This window comes from Phasianus colchicus, chromosome 14, assembly GCF_987193195.1.
Source record: "Phasianus colchicus chromosome 14, bPhaCol1.hap1.1, whole genome shotgun sequence".
Taxonomy (NCBI): domain Eukaryota; kingdom Metazoa; phylum Chordata; class Aves; order Galliformes; family Phasianidae; genus Phasianus; species Phasianus colchicus.
In genome coordinates this window covers 3,531,323-3,547,872 of record NC_143449.1, presented here as the reverse complement: position 1 = coordinate 3,547,872, position 16,550 = coordinate 3,531,323, and the positions used below count along the sequence as shown (strand labels likewise).

The following is a 16,550-nucleotide window of genomic DNA, read 5'->3' as shown; positions in this document are numbered from 1 at the left end:
ATGGATGGCTGTGGTCCTATCCTCAAACATGTGCACTCTGACTTTTCCATGCAAACTGACTTTCTCGGCAGGGTTAGCTGAAGATGTTCAAAAATAGTCCAAATTGCTATCACTGCAGTCTGCTAGGACAGATCTGAACCTTGGCTCAGGTCTGACATGAGGGTAAAAACAGAAGGCTGCAGAGCTGAGGATGCTTAGGAGCAGCAGATGGTTCTAACTTCAGGGTGGCATTTCCAACTACGATAAGTCTGATTGCTGTGAAGGAAAGGGAGCAGGCTTAAAACTGATGGACAAAGCTGCGATTAAGTGCTAAGCTGCAAAAGTCAGCAATACCTGTTGTCCTTGTGCTATGCAATGATCTGTACTCAAAATGTCACAGGGAAAAGGAGAAACTGAATTTATTCATTGGAAACGGGATAAAACAATCCACTTGATTGAGAATAACTGTCATCCTAAGCATTGCACCTTGAATGTGACAGGAAATGAAGTAGAATGAAGAAGTTCAGTTGGTATAAAGGTAGCAAGGTACAGGTGAAAAACAGAGGAGAGGCAGCAAGACCTGATGCCAGCGTGTTTCCTTCCAGGTAGAACAATCAAGAGAGGAAAAATAGGAGATTCCCATGCAAGGGACTTTAAATAAACTACTTTTATGGCCATATATAGAACACCAATGTGACTAGAAATGTCCTACCAATATCTGCAAGAGGTCTTGCTGTGTGTGTGACTGACCATGCCCACAGCACAAGAGAACCTGGATTGTGGACGAGTGTTGAAACGTGTGAGAAGTAAAGCAGTAATTTGGCCTGGCAGATGATGCACTGACCTGGGAGCAAGGGAATTACTCTATGCTTTTCTCCATTGCAGTGCTGGAACTCGTGAGTTCATTACTCTTTGCGTTCTTTTCGCCTCCCTCCATTGGTTTTGAGTGTCTGTCTGTTGGTACACAAAGGAGCCCTAACCTCCACTGCTATCAGTGGGTTGTCCCACTGATACAAGTAGTGCCCAGAATTAACAACGTGACCTACAGCAGTCAGCAGACACAGGCATTCATTTAAAGGTAGAGGCATGTTCAGATACGTTCCCTTAGATGGGAAGCTTTCCAGAGCAAGAAGAGGATGTGCTACTGGAGTATGTCACCATTAAATAATAATAGTGGATCCAAATGAATAATTTCGGAGCCATTATAGGACATTTTAGCTCTGGACTCAAACCCAAGATCTGCATCTTGGTGTCAATTTTCATTTAGTGCTGCTTTGAACTGGACCCGAGGGTCGTTACTTGTAGTTCAGTCATTAAATCTCCATAAACATGCCATGTATACTGTTAATTTTAGTAGCAATCATATGCCATAATTGTTTAACCTCAGTGACTTTCCATGGAGAACTGTTGGGAGCTGCCGATTTGCTCAACGATTAAAATCAAGGCTATTAAGTACGTGTGTGTGTCTGTACACTCCCCCCTTCCTCCGTGTCCCCATTTCTGCATGGCAGAGATTTCATGGGTGAAGAAATTCCAAGGACAAAATCCATCGTGCTTATGCATCTCAGGTGGTGAGGCAGAGAACCTGGGAGATTGGCCCCTTTTCCCTAATGCTTTCTAGGAGTGTCTTTGGTTATTTGTGCTGTAAACTTCCGTAATTATACAGAAAGGAGGGCAATAATGATTCCATTTTACCTTTAATGAGGGGTCAAGGGCTGGTTTCAGATGGCCTGTGGTTTAGGTGGCTCTGAGAATCTGTGCTGTGAATGCTAGGTCTGTTCTTCAGCAGCTGGAGATGTAAACATGCAGCAATCGAGCACTTAATTTAACTTTGTGGGGCTGTATGACTTTCAGATTCTGAGGCAAATTGGCTGCTATTAAGGGGAGACACTGATGTTTAAATATACATTCATTGCAACAAAAGGCTGGAGGAACTTTTTAATATTTATGGTGCAATAATTGATCTTTTACCACTGTCAGAAGCTGTTAAAGACTTATCAGCTTGCGATTTCAGCACCATATGCTCTATAGCAGTTCCTCAGCATGTGTCTTTCCTACACTGTAGGGGAAGAACATTTGCTAGAATATCAAAACAGAGAATCACTTCTTCAAATGATGGTGCCTGTGTAGATGTGTGGGACCTCACCATAAGCATTCATTTGTATCCTGACCTCTTGTGTATAGGTAAGCCTAGGGGACGTACGTTTTGGTTTCTGCATAGTGAACCATGAAAATAGTATTTTTTTCAGAAAACAAGTATTTGAATTTGCTTAAATGTTGGCCATGACAACTTAGTACAGTGCTGCTGTGAAGGTGCTGAACTGCAGCCATGGAGTAAAGCAGATACCTCTCCAAACTGGCACTGGGATCTTTTGTGTCCCTCAGCTTTCACTGTCACTGCTCTGGTTTCTTGCTTCTGGAAACTGCTCTCTCTTGCCCAAATGTAAGGTGTGGTGGGGCCATGGAATGGAAGGACCCACTGCGTATTCTGCCCTCCATGGGGCTGGTGGCAGTGAGGTCTGTGCTCTGCAGGTCTCCATCTGGCACTGTATAAAACATGCAGGTGTCTGCATGGCATTTTTTGCCTTCTTGTGGGTTATGAAAGAGTCTGAGAGCTTCCTTGTCACCTGAGCGTGTTTCTACCACAATCCCTCTTTGCTAGTGCCACTGCCATTTCTGCATGAGGAATGCTTAATGGAATATGAAGGATTGGGGAGAGAATGAGGAGGAAGCAGTGGAAAGCAGGGAAGCAGAGTGGGGAGAAAAGTTAATTAAATTGTATTTCTATTTATTTTCTTGTATGAGAAACTTAGAAAGCTAGAGGGATGGAATGAGTTTCTGTAATTTATTAAGATCCTGCTTAAAGGATGAACCATATGTTGGCCATTGAAGACTGAAGAGGCCAAGCCTTTGGTGTGCCCTGTGTCTGTCATAGGCTACTCATGGTTTTTCTGAAGATCCTCCAGTGCTGAAGGATTACAAACTTCCTGCAGTGCTGGCCCTGTACCATACCCCCACCTGAGAGTTTGGGCTGTGTTTTTTGGACAGGAATACAGTTCTTCAGTACAAACCTGCAATATGTGGAGCAGAAGGAAAACACCTGCAGCTTCAGCAGCTGAAGGTGCTCCATGCTCCTCCAGGAGGGTCCTTGCAGGATTCAGGCTGGTTGGCTGGGGCTCTTCATGTACGAAGCTTAGCTGGACCCATTATGGATGGCTAATTGGATTCCTCCCCCAAGGAAACTTGAGAAGTACAAGGCACTTGGTTCCTGGTGCTTTTTTTGTCCGTGTTATTTGGGCCCCTTGTCTTTCAAGCTTCATCCAAGCTGTAACATCTCTGAAGGAAGCTACTGTGGCAAACTTTCTTGGTTGTGCCACAGACATCATCGTTCCTTATCACAAGAGGAATTTTGAAGATTGTGGAGCTTTCGCAAACCTATTTGATCTCCACAGAAAGGTGGAAAGTTCTCACAGGGGGGATAGTGTTGGCCCAGCAGCTCCATCAAATTCAGAGCTTCTTTTTTAGGAGAAATTACAGCCCTCTTTCATGTTGCTGATCTTTCACCGAGACCTGTTCTCTCAGAGAGCATCTAAGAGTGTTTGTAGACCTCCTGTAACTAAGTGGGATGTTCAGCTACCATCTTCTTTTTGCCTGCTGTTTTTCCTCTTAACCTTCCTCTCTGATTTTAGCCGATTTCTCTGGATGCTGGCTTCCTCCAATGCACACACAGCTGGCTGGCGGAGACTTTTGGAAGCAGCCTGGTTACTTAAGGTAAGCTTCCTGACAGCAGCGTGCTGACTGATTTTTCAAAGTCATGTTTTGCTATGAGGATTGTTTTAAACTAAATTAAATTATCCAAGTGTGAAGCAATCTAGCATGATCCTGGATGGACAGCCTGAGGCTGGGAGGGCTAGGGGAAGTGTAACACCCTCCAGGACCATGCTATGTGTGTGGTTTTATATTCACCTGTAATTTGGTGAGATATGTTTATGTGCAGCTGAACAAGATGAAGCAAAAGCCCTAAGAAAAGGAGCAAGCAGAATGGTCCCAGTGCACCAGTGTTTGTGACTGCTGTCTAATGAGACTGGCAAGGCAAAAAAAAAAAAAAAAAGAGAGAGAAATTTGGGAGAAATTTCCACAGCATCTTTACTTGATGTTAGTTGAGGTAACACCTGACATGAAGATGGATAGGCTTAAAACTGCAGCATCTGTGTGCCTGGCATAGAGATATGGTACTGTAAGCGTGGGGCTGGGAGCCAGGACATCTGAGTTCTGTATCCAGCTTCTCTGCTGGATTCTTCTCTGAGGACGTCTGTCCGTAAGTCTGTGGCCATGCATAAGACTTTACATCCATAAGTCTATGGAACCCGATGAGATGTATCCCAGAGCCCTGAGGGCACTGGCTGACAGTTACCCAGCTACTCTCAGTGATATTTGAAAAATCATGGCCATCAGGTGAGGTCCCTGGTGGCAGGAAAAAAGACAGCGTTGCACCCATTTTTAAGAAGGAAAAGGCAACTCAGGGAACTACCAGCCTATTAGCTTCACCTGTATGCTGGGGAAGATCATGGAGCAGATTCTCCTAGAAGTTGTGCTAAGGCACATGCAAGTAACTGAGGTAATATGGGATAAGTCAACATGGCCTCACCAAGGGCAGGTCCTGCCTGACCAACGTCGTGGCTGTTTATGATGGTGTAACTGCGAGGGGACAAGGGAAGAGCCTCTGATGTCATATATCTGGACTTCAGTAAGGTCTTTGACATAGTTCCCCATGACATCCTTCTCTCCAGATTTGATGGGTGGACTGTTTGATGGATGAGGAATTGGTTGTGACCAATTGTGTGAGTGGTGGGCAATGGCTCAGTGTCTGGATAGAAATCAGTGACAGGGGTGTTCCTCAGAGTCCTGGGATGGGTGAACCTTAATATTTTCATCAGTGACGTTGGCAGTGGGATTGAGTGCACCCACAGCAGTTTGTGGATGACCCCGAGCTGTGTGGTGGGCTGACATGCCTGAGGGATGGGATGCCATCCAGAGAGACTCAGACAGGCTGAGCAGTGAGCCCAGGAGAACCTCATGAGGTTCAACAGAGCCAAGTGCAAGGTCTGACACCTGAGTTGTGGCAACCCCCTCTGTCAGGACAGGTTGGGGGGATGTAAGGATGGAGCACAGCCCTGCTGAAAAGAACCTGGGGTGCTGGTGGATGGCAGCCAGACACGAGCCAGCACTGTGCCCTCACAGCCCAGAAAGCCAACCGGATCCTGGGTGCATCCAAAGCAGCACAGCCAGCAGGGCGAGGAGGGGATCTGCCCTTCTGCTCTGTGCTGTGAGACCTCAGCTGGAGCGCTGCGTCCAGATGGGGAGTGCTCAGCACAGGAGAGACACGGAGCTGTTGGAGCATCCAGAGGAGGGCCACAGAAATGATCCGAGGGATGGAACACCTCCCTGCGAGGACAGGCTGAGAGCTGGGGTGTGCAGCATGGAGAAGGGAAGGCTGGATGGATGAACATGAACGCCCTGTCCATGGAGACATTCAAAGTCAGGTTGGACCAGGATCTGAGCAGCTGAGTGAGCTGTAGGTGTCCCTACATTGCAGGGGAGTTAGGCAAAATGGCCTTTAAGGGTCCCTTCCAACTCAAACAATTCTGTGATTCTATATTGCTTATCCTTTTGCTGTTATTACTCCTTGTGCCTTGTCTGCTTTATCTGCTCAGACTGCTGAGCTTCCTCTTCGCATGCTGCACTCTGTATTTGAACAGCACCAGACACAATGGGGCTTTGCTTCATGTTTAAAGGTTTCTTAAGTTTGGTAATTGATGCCCAACACTGAAGAAATGCCATGTTGTCATTTTGATTGGTGTATGAGTCCAGCTCTGTGATGTTCCGATGGGTTGTAACAAAGCAGTCAATCACATTGCTGGTTCAAATAGAAGGAGTTTGGGAACGCAGGATGTTAGATGTATGCTTAGGTGTTAAGAGGTTTCAGGGACACCTGATGGGGAAGGTTATTCTAGCCACTGTACGATTCTGGAAGAGAGCTTAGTCCATCTGTGAACTGCCAGTGAGCTTGTGTTGCATGGCTTAGTTCAGGTCTGAGTCCCTGCCATGATGGACTTCAGACTGGGCGTCCAGCACTTCGAACATCTTGCATGCTACTTTTTGTTCTGTTTTCCACAGCAAAGAGCAGGAACATGGCATGATTGCTGCACAGCTGCGATGTGTATGTAGTGAGTTACCTGTGGTTCACAGCTGTGATTCTTTTCCACCAGCATTTCTTTAGATACGTGTTTTGTTTTGGTTTTATTTTGTCTTTCAGTGAGTAGAAATGAAGGCAAAGAGGACTTGGGAAAAGTCCTCTTTTCCCAATGATCCAAACTGATCACAGAGAAGTGATCAGCAGAAATAGCCCAGTGATTTTTATCCCATGACAAAAGGCTGATCCCATGGCATGGACACACAGTGTCAGACTTGCTTCTGTAACAGTGTGACTTGGGCTTCCAGAGACAAAGCCAATGTTCCCTGACCTTGCATTCCTTCTGTAGCTCCAGTACCTTCTAACCTTGCAGGGAGATCTGGAAATCTATTAAAAATGCAGGACTGAGCCTTATGTCACCTCAAGTCTTCTTTGCTAATAATTTAAATGTCAGGCAGCTGCATATTTGTTTGTGATGCGTCACTGTGTGCTTCAACAACAGTAAAATACCCGTTTCAGCCATGCGTGGCAAGGAGGGACTGCAGGTCTTTGTGACCTGTGACTGGCCTTCTTTCTGTGCAAGTTCAGTTTATTGGAGGACTTTTTTTCACCAGAAATGGAGGAAGTGTAGACAAATCTGCAGAAGTGCACTGAAGTTAAGAGATACTACACAATGGTCAGCAATCACAAAGTTAATTCATTACCAGGTCGCTTGCGTTTTGGTGCAACTGGATTAAATGCACGCTCAGTAGACAGAAGAGGAAAAGCTTTCTCCATTGACAGCCCCGTTGCACTGCAGGCAAGCACTTGGGAAGCACTGAGTAAAGTCAGCTCTCATGCAAATCACCAAGATACTCCTTTTTTTTTGTTGTTATTTGGAACTGTTGACCAAAAGTAAGGATGACTAATTCAAGGACCTTGCAAAGCAAGGTGGAAGCTGTGCACGTTCATCCCATGCAAACCTAGGAAAAGCCAGAGGCTCATCAAGTGTATTAATTAAATCACTGTCAGAGTTATAAGCTTGAGAGCATGAATTGTCTCTAGCCTGCATTCTCTGTAATCCTTCCCAGTTGCTAAGTTAGATAGAACAAATACATTTTTGTGTGCAGCTGACTGACTTCTTATCTGAATTATATGAGGTGACAGAGATCTGCATAGGGTAGGAGCAGGAATTTCTCTTCCTGAAAGGTATTATCTTCTCTTATTAAGTTTTGCAGTGCTTTTCTATTTCCTTTGTGTGCCTTAATGAGGCTCCACCTCGCATATGCATTGACTCTTAGCAAACTTGTGGTAGCTTAGCATTTTTGGAATGTCTCACTCTCTGCTGAATTTAAATAAAACTGGTCAACAAGTGCAGTGATTCCTAGGAGTCAGTGGACAGAGGGCACAAGCAGTGTATGCCCCTTCTTAGAAGAGGAGGCTAATTTAAAGAATTCTTATTTTGTTTCTGGTTCTCAATTAATTGATGCTGCTTGTTAAAAGCAAGATCTGTTTCCTTAGGAGTATTGTTTTAGAATTTAGAGCACAGTAGCAAGAGTGACTCCCCAAGGCAATTCTTTCCTTCTTATAACTTCTTAAATATATCTTTCTATGATGGTAATAAATGAAGTAGAGAATTCACTCTAGACAAGGTGTTAAATGATGTGCATAAGATAATTACTATGGAAATTGCTATAACCAGTATGGCTAAGTATAAAGTTTGTTTCTTGCCCTTAGTAACTGAGGATTCTATTTTTCACTAACTGTTATGATGCTGAATTGGAAGAATTAGATTCTGTTAGAAAAAAAAGTCAAAGAAGAAAATGTGTGCAGTTATTTTTTAGAAAGGCAATATAAAAGTGATATCACCGTGTTCCACCTTTTTGTTCCTCCATGAACTCTGTCGTATTCGCTCAGTCTTGTAATATTTTTCACAGCTGCTGGCCCTACAAACCCGGAGTAAGCTTTAAAAAATGAAGGTTCTGTGGTTCTGTACCCAGGACACTATCAGGAAAAATGGGTGGAATTGAAAAGAAGTGGGAATCTTGGTTCTACCTTTTGCTGCTGGCACATGGCTTTTGTTCTCTATTTTTGTCCTCAGAGCTTTATTTGTAATTCTGGACCAAATTCCTAAAAAACTATTTGCTCATTTGGAAAACCAAAGGAAAATTTAACAGTAGAAACACACTGAGTGCTAGCTACAGCTGTGGAAGGTACTCAAAAAGAGTAGGAACAGGGTTTTTTCCTGGGTGTGATAGTACAGCTGGTTTAATGCAAGGTCTGTAAGCCCATGGGATGTCAGTGATGCAGTGGGGTAAAGACCTCACATTGCATCAGTAATTGTGCAATGAATGCATTTGGGTTTTACATCCACTATTAAATATCTACTGATTGACAGGTCCGCTGTTGTAATTTTCATCTATTCAGTACTTAGCCAAACATTTCTTGGAACTGGATGCTTTTAGATGGATAGCTGCTCTTTGGTTTTGCATCTGTGTTTTCATTGCTAGAAATTTTGGCTTTGTTCATTGTGTAAGGGAATGACTTTGAGATTTAGGAACTAAAGGAATCTATTGTAGAGGAGAGGACAATATTCCCCTTTGAGCTAAAAGCTATCTGGTTTCTGTTAAGGGCAGCAATCAGATCTGTGGTATTTCTTTTTGCTCACAACATCTTTCTGATATCCTACTTAAAACCCTTCACTATTAGACAACTGGCTTTGTCTCATCAGTTTCATGAGCCTTTATGCTCCATTCATCCATTCGTCCCTTCTCATTTTTCTGCTGCCTTCATTCCATAGGATGTGTGCTTATCTACAAATTTATCCTCCTTCCTAGCATAAATCTCATCTGCAAATTCGATCTGCCCATGGTGAGTAAAGTAATAACAATCTTTTTGTTAGCACCTCAGCTGGCAGATGTAAACATGTTTAATTTTTTTGGAGCTTTGAGTCAGACTCTGGGAAGGTAAAATTGCTGTGCTGAGATGCTCCCTCTTCCAGGTAAGCAACATCAAAGGCTGGCATAAGAGAACTGTTAATTTCCTATTTACGTTGGGTCGCTCGTGTCGTTGGTCTGATGGATTTGAAATCTAGGGCAACTAGAAGAAACTCCTTTATTTTCCAAAGTTAAAGCTTAATTCTCCTGCGTACCATTCCATAAGGACAAGATTTTATTGTAAAGACTGCAGGAATTTCCTTCCCTCATTTTAAATTTCATCCCGAGGCAGGTCTCTTCCACATATAAAATGGCAAAATGGACCATTATTATCCTTTCAGTCTTTAGTGCATTCTGCACTTTCTGAGCAAGCTCAACTTCCACGTCTTTAATCTTTTAAAATTCTTCAAGGACAGACTGAGGAAGAGCGGGTAAGCATCTGTTATTGTTGTGGTTCTTTATTGTTCTGCATGAAATGAAGCCCTGCTACATTCAAAGACCTACTTCTTTTCTTTCCGGGGCAGTGGCTCAAAGTATTGTATGAGGAACATTTCTGTGTTTAACTGTATATGCGCTGTGCTGGTGGCGTGGGGTGCAGTGGGATTCTTCTTGGAGGTTTGCTGCGTTGTGCATTTGGGATGGGGTGTCAGCTCTGCACTCAGCAGCACCTGCAAAAATACCTGCTGCTAGAGTGACAATAATAGATGATAGGATGCAGTTAGAAGACAGCAGCAGGAGTTGTCTGCCTTCAGTTTCCTTCCTTCTTTGGTTTGGACAAGGTCCTGAACAGATGAGGTCTGTGGAAATGGTGCTGTGTGGGTTAGCTGGGAATGGGAGAGACGGAATGGGGACAGTGTTAAAGTTGCTGTGGGTGTGTGTGCATATACCTGGCTTGTCCTAGGCTGAGTAGCTCCAAAGGACAATGGCTGAGCCTGGTGGATCACAGACATAGAATCATTAAGGTTGGAAAAGACCTCTGAGATCATCCAGTCTGACCACAACCCACCTGCACCACGTCCCTCAGTGCCACAGCTCCACCGTTCTTGAACACCTCCAGGCACCTCCAGTGCCACCACCTCTCTGGGCAGCCTGTGCCAGTGCATTACCACTCTTTCGGAGAATAAATTTTTCCTAATGTCCAACCTGCACCTCCCCTGGTGTAACTTGAGGCCGTCACCTCTGGTCCTAGTGTTGTAACATGGGAGAAGAGGCTGAGCCTCCTCTTCTCTAGATGGAACAGTCCCAGTTGCCTTAGCTGCTCCCCATAAAACTTGTCCTCCAGACCCTTCATTATGTGAACAGAGATGTGTTATCCATCCATCTTCCTGTGGTTTGCTGCAGCTCTGAGGCTTCGGTGATGAGGTCCTGGGCTTTGTTTGGGCTGGGCCTGAGCAATCCGTACAGCACGTGCTCAGGCACTGCTGTCTGCTGGTCCTTCCCTCTGCCTCAGGACCAGCGTCAGGCTTCTCAGTGCCTTCTGCACTACAGGACACAGGGAGTTGTGGAGTGAAGCAGGCTGTGCTGTCTGAGTGTTCTGGAGGACTGGAAACTGGGGGCATTGATGCCAATATAAATGAGTGTCGTTTGCACTAGCAATTCTGCCCAAGGACCCGAAATACCAGTCTATGCGAGTCCTTGGGAAGTGCTCATTTAAGGCCAGCTCTACTGTACGGACTGGCTGATACCTGAAAAATGTAGTTCTGAGTCCTCGTGTCCTGAACTCCCACTGCTTTCACTTTTCTGTACTTTTGCTGACTTAAGAAAAGTTTCTCAGAGAATGGAGTCCCATAGGCTTGCCTGGGTGCATATATGTTATTCTTGAGATGCATATTTGTTCTTTAATTCATCTCAGATGCTGGACATAAAGGCTGATATTCTATTTGTGCTCTCCAGAAGATGTGCTGTTTTAATGGTGCCCTTTGTGCCAAGTCAAACTGGAAGTCTCCTCCTTTTCTGGTTTTACTGGCATGAAGTAAAGCTCAAGGGAAATTCAAATGGCATCAGACAAAGCTCTGGGCTGAATTCTTCCGATGGTCCATCACTGCTGACTGATAAATCTATTACAAAAGTGCAAGAGCCATGTGGGACAGAGGATGTTCAACATAAGCTGTATAGATAATCCATAAACACTGTCCAGCTGGGAAACAGAACAGAAAACACTGCTACTTTGGCAATGAGAAATCTGAGGATAACACACCAAACCCTGTAATTAAATGGCTTGTAGTGCTCCTGCATCTTATGTTCATCTCAGCTTCCTCAACAGAATTAATTAGAAGCTAATTAAAAGAGCCTCTTTTTTTCTTTCGAAGTATCTTTCTGGTATAGACTATAGCGAGTTTATCTGTTCACAGAGCACCATGAATCACTCCCCTGCTTGGGAAAAAAAATTGATTGCTGTTCTAATAGTTATTGAACACCTATAACAGATGTTTGAATCTCTACAAGCTTGAGATAATGAAAATAATAAATCTATACTCGTTTGACAAGACTGTTAGCGGGAATCAAAGAAATAACTTATGTAGTGGAGCCACGAGACGTTCTGCCAAGTGTTGTGTTGGTGTTCTTATGGAAATCTCAAGCTGCTCATTTAGGCAATGCTCCCATCAGAGGTCGTTGCCCTGGATAAGGCAGCACGCAGTACAGATGCTGGAATCAGGGCTCCAGGCTGCAGGTCAGTGAGGTGCGGACCTCAGGATCCTGACTTTCCCAGGGCTGCTGCCTCAGTGCTTGGCTGCGCTCAGCTCTCACCAAGAACGTCTAACAGAGCTGAGGAATGCTGGGAGGGGCAGCTGCCGAACAAAGAAGGGCTCACGTTCATTTATCTGCAACCTCTAACTCCAATAGTGTCTTTTTATAAAAGCTGTGGGACTAGAGGACTTGATTCACATAGCGAGGCTCTTATGGCCATAACAGGCAGGAAAATGAAAAAACATTTGAAGAGAAATCAGTGTTTGCTTTCTTTTCATCGCAGTGGTAGCCCTGTGACTAGCTGCGCTGGGCTCCTGTTTGCAGACTAATGAGCACATTAAGCCGTGTTCCGCATGTAATATCTGACACTGTGTGTCCTCTCTCTGTCAGCTTCTTAAGATCTCTTGAAAGGGAGAACAGTGGGAAGAATACTACAGCAGAGCCAGGAAAATAACTGCTAACTGCAAGTCTCTTTCTTGTTCTCCTCCTGCCTTTGCACACTCCTCCGAGGGCCCTGGCTGCCAGAGGGGGCCCAGTGCCACCATACTGGAGGCAGTGAGGGCAGAGAAGCCATGCACCTAATGAGAAGGTTGTGTTTGCCACGAGGTGCTCACCTCAGCACTGCAGTTGCACGTGGCAGTGTCTCCCTTGTGCTCTGTTTGCCTTGCTGTGATAGTTGCTCCTTCAGGTGCTCTATTTGCCCTGTGACTTTTTCTTTTCCCCTTTCTCTTCCTCTGCAGCTCTGTTGGCAAAAGAAATCTAGCAGCGCTTCATTCATCATCTGTTTTCTTCCAGGGCATAGGCATATAAATAAATAAATCTTTGTCAAGGGAACTCGAATGGCGTGCTCCTATGTGGATAATTATCACTTCTGTCAGTGAAAGGCTATCAAAGTTTTCCTTTTGGGAAGGTGCAGTCGAGACTTTTTTCCTGGCAGGCAAATATTGTACAGATGTTCTTCACTGGATAGTACAGCTGAAGTGCTCCTCGTGGGATAACCTGAGATAAATGCTTCTGTTTAGGCTGATTTCCATGAGACTGAAAGACTGCTCGCCATTTCCTAGGATGAAACACCCACCTTCTGCTGCTTCCTCCTTCTGGGAAAACATTATTCAGGCACCCGGTTCTGTCAGGATTTTACAAGCAAGCCTTTCTGTCTTTGTCCACAGCTGCAGCAGGATGGTGCCGCGATGCGCAGCGCCGTGCCTGGGGGCAGCAGGCAGCACGGGCTCTTGGTGCTGCCGTGCCCCTGGCTGGGTGCTGCGCCTGGGAGGGGAGAGGCTGCTTGTGCCTCCGTGCAAACACCACGCTTGTGTGCCAGGCACTGCCGTGTGCCTGCAGGAGCTGGGATGAGGGAGGCCAGAAGAACGTGCCAGGTTGAGGAGGCTGTCTTGTTTCTGAGTGTGGTTTTGCCTAAACTTGAGGATATGTATTTGAGGTCTTTCTCCTTCCAACCTCTTTTTTTTTTTTTTTTTTTTTTTTTTTTTTTTTTGCCTCTGAGGCTGGGGAATGGAGGGACTACTTCAGGCATTTCAGATACTTTTGACTACCAGCTATATAATGAAAGTGTTGGAGATTAAAGAGTAGGCTTTAATTGCTGATAAATCGATGTGCTAAGCATGATGTGTGTACAGGAAAGAGAGAACTACTCAGGAAAATTACTGCTTTTCACCCTTCTAATTACTGCTGCACTGAGGTCTCAGCAAAGATCTAAGTGCTGCTTTTCAGCTGCTTTGTGTCCTCGACAGAGTTCTGAGAAGTAAGAGGCAATGGAGAACGTTTTGTAGTTGAGGCAGGTCTGATCTGCTCTCGTCCCTTTCTGTCAGCCTGTTCCCTCCTTGAAAGTCCCAGTGGATTCACCCGCTCGGAGGACTGGTAGCATCTCTGCCCTCACGATGGAGCTGCATAGCAGCAGTTGCTTTGCAGACACTGCGGAGCTGGACTGAACACATCAGACATTGTTTTATTGTTTTTCTTCCTTTTTTCTTTTCTTTCTTTCTTTTTTTTTTCTTCTGTGGGACCAAGACTTGAAGGTCTTTGTGAACACTGCTGTCAAAGATGCTTTGTGTCAGCCACGTGCTCAATGTGTGGCTCAGCAAAGGCTATGGTTGCTGCAGAGGATGGTGGGAACACGCTGCTGTGCTCTCTGCAGAGTGGTGTGAGGCAAAGAGGGAAATGTTAAATCTAGTGGAGCTCACCCATGGCAAAATGTGGTCAGGTAACACCTGCTAAATGAACATTCTCTGGAAAAGCACAGAGAAAACAATGGCTCATGTGCAGGGCTTGGACCTGGATCTCACTGTGTAACAAAGGTATTTCTCTGTCCCCAGAGCAGATGTTTTGGATGGAAAATGTACCGTTGGAGCAAAATATTGCTGGAGTGACCCTGCCTAAGAGGAAGCACGAACTCACCTGATGGGTGCAGGGACTGGGAACGAGACTTGGGAATTCTGCTTTGCAGACTCTTGTTATGCCCTCAGAGCTTTGACTGAATACAAACCCATTTGTGACTTTTCCGTGCTCCCTTTCTAAGACTTATTTTTCCACTCTGCATTTTCTCAGCAGGATACCTGCTTGCATTGTATGTTAGAGTTTCAGTTGAACACTGAATCTACAAATCCCTGACACAGGAGCATCTTTACCGGGCTGACCTGCCCCAAAGCAGGAGAGGTGGAGAGATGACTGCCTCATCTGCTCCATTGGAGTTACTGTAATGAGTACAGCTGAATGCAGAGTAGAGAGAAAAGTAACTCCTAAATTTTAAACAAATGCAGAATCCAAAGTAAAAGGTTTTCTCAAGGTTTAAACAATTATCCCTTTGATAAAATGTGCTTGTATGTCACAACTGTGAGGTGTTGGGACACCTGGGGATGAATTTTAAGTACAGCTTTGCATGGAGCATAGTGTAGAAGGTGCCAACCAGCTTCCCTAGTTCTCTCCTTTATGAATGAGAAATGTTCATTCACAGAGAAGGAAGAGCTTTATCTGCCCAGCCTGAAAGTCTGACCTCTGGCTGCAGAGTCCCGTCCTCCTCATGTATGACAACCTCCCTTCCCAGGGCTTGAGATGCCCTTGAATTACACTCCCTTCAGTTCGTTGCAGTTCGTAGCCTGGTTTTGGAAGAGGCTTTCAGCATTCACATATTTCTTTCCAGCAGTAGATGGCAGCAATTTTCTTAGTCCTAATCTGACAAGATCTGCATGTTAATTACTGTCAATTAAAGTATTTTAAAAGCTAAAGGTTTCAGTTGCCCTTTTCAGCATTCATTATTAACTAAGATGTGATCCCTACTTTCCCTTGATGAGGAACGCATCGGAGGCTGTTCATCTTCTGACGAGTGGCCTCTGTAGAACATCAGGAGGGGAGTCAGTCCCACAGTGGGCAGCAGCAGAGATGAGTGCCCGAGCCTGCCATCCCATGCCCAGTTCTTGCACAGCTCTGCAGCACAAGGCTCCTCGAGGCCCAGCAGCATGGAGAGCCTCCAGCTCCATTGGGATTTGCTGGATGCTGACCCAGGGCTGGCAAAATATGTGGGCCCGTATCCTTGTTTTCAGCTGTGAAGGGGATAAAGAGCCTAGCAAAGAACAAAGTGCAAGAAACCTATGGCAAATGGTTATTTGTGAGATAGATCATTTCAGCTCATTCCTTCTTTTCAGACTCTTTGTTTAACTCATCAGTCTGCGTGCGTTACTCTGAGCTGACTTCTGCCTCTTGTACATGCTGTGCTTGTATTTCCAGACAGGGGTCATTAAGAGACTCATTTTTAAGTAAAATATTCCTATTCGGTACAAAGGCTTGCAATAGGAGCTGCAAAGTGTGAGAAAGAAATTGGGCAACATTACTACGTGAATCTAAAATATAATGGCTCCTGTTATGTGCCCATAGAAATAATGATGTTGAAATTAGGGAAGCTTCATCAACTTCAAATGAATAACCCATCTCCAGTGGACAGAGAGAAAACGGATTTTAATGATTGTTTTAAACCAACATTTGGTGTAATAAATGTTTAATGCATTTGTTCTAAAGGAGAATTAACTGCAGTGCCATGTCTTATTTATGGCACAGGCGTTCTTCTATTCGATAGTTTCTCCATCTTTACTGTCTTCTGCTGCTCAGTGAGCTGAGATTTTTAAAGTTTATGTTCCACTTCAGAATATCTAATAAATATACCCCCCTGCTACTGCTTTTGATGATGTCTGGTTGACTTGGCTGTGCCATGGGAAATGCACGTGGCAAGGCCAAGAATCAGACAAATTTATAATTGGGCAATTGTATTAAAACCACATTAAGCTCTGTTGACCCTGAAACATTGCAGGAATGATGAACTGCAGCTTTGTGACCACGTGTGCTCCATTTCTGGTCGGACCTTAGGAACCCACGTGCTATTTCATGTTCAAAAATGTGCTCTTGGTACAATGCTAGGGGTGAGGGAGGCTGACCTGCCCAAAATCACAAAGAGAATTAGAAGGGGATGAAGAGGGATGTGTAAACTAGGGTGGTGTTGTTGTGGATAGCTGACCTATATAGCAAGGGAGATAAAGCCTTTTCTTTTTTGAAAGAAATCAGGTGTTAGATCTGAGCTTGTGGTGGTTTTGCCTGAGCACAGCTATTTCTGCAGAGACACCCTGGGGGAGCAGAAGGGATTTGGAGCACGGTAGCAGTGCTTGCAGGGTTAGTGTGGTGAACCATACTGAGAGCCTGAGCAGCTTGGCTGGAGCCTTCCAGAACTGCTCTGAGCAATTTTAGCATTGGGGTTTCTTCCTCTTGTTGGTATC

At 44.9% G+C, this 16,550-nt stretch overlaps 1 protein-coding gene across 1 annotated transcript in view; it reads left to right on the top strand.

Moving 5' to 3' along the window:
- Positions 1-16,550, top strand: part of IL1RAPL2 (interleukin 1 receptor accessory protein like 2) — a 416,536-nt gene that overhangs the window by 41,594 nt on the left and 358,392 nt on the right. The window lies entirely within an intron of this gene.